Raw genomic sequence first — 227 nt, forward strand, 5'->3', positions numbered from 1 at the left:
TGTCAATAAGCTGTCTTGGGTGGAATGGAATATCGTGAACGGATTTAACCCCTGTCCCATTTGGGGTTCCGTTACACATGCAATTTAAAAACAGAATGAATTCCAGAAGATGTATGGGTCTGGGTGGAAGCGTTTCGCCCCCAAAATAAGGGCTTCTTCAGGATCCACTTCTCAAATATATATATATTTTTTTTTTTATAAAAAAGAACAATAGCTGGTAAGCAACA

This window comes from Rana temporaria, chromosome 10 (genome assembly GCF_905171775.1).
Source record: "Rana temporaria chromosome 10, aRanTem1.1, whole genome shotgun sequence".
Lineage (NCBI taxonomy): Eukaryota > Metazoa > Chordata > Amphibia > Anura > Ranidae > Rana > Rana temporaria.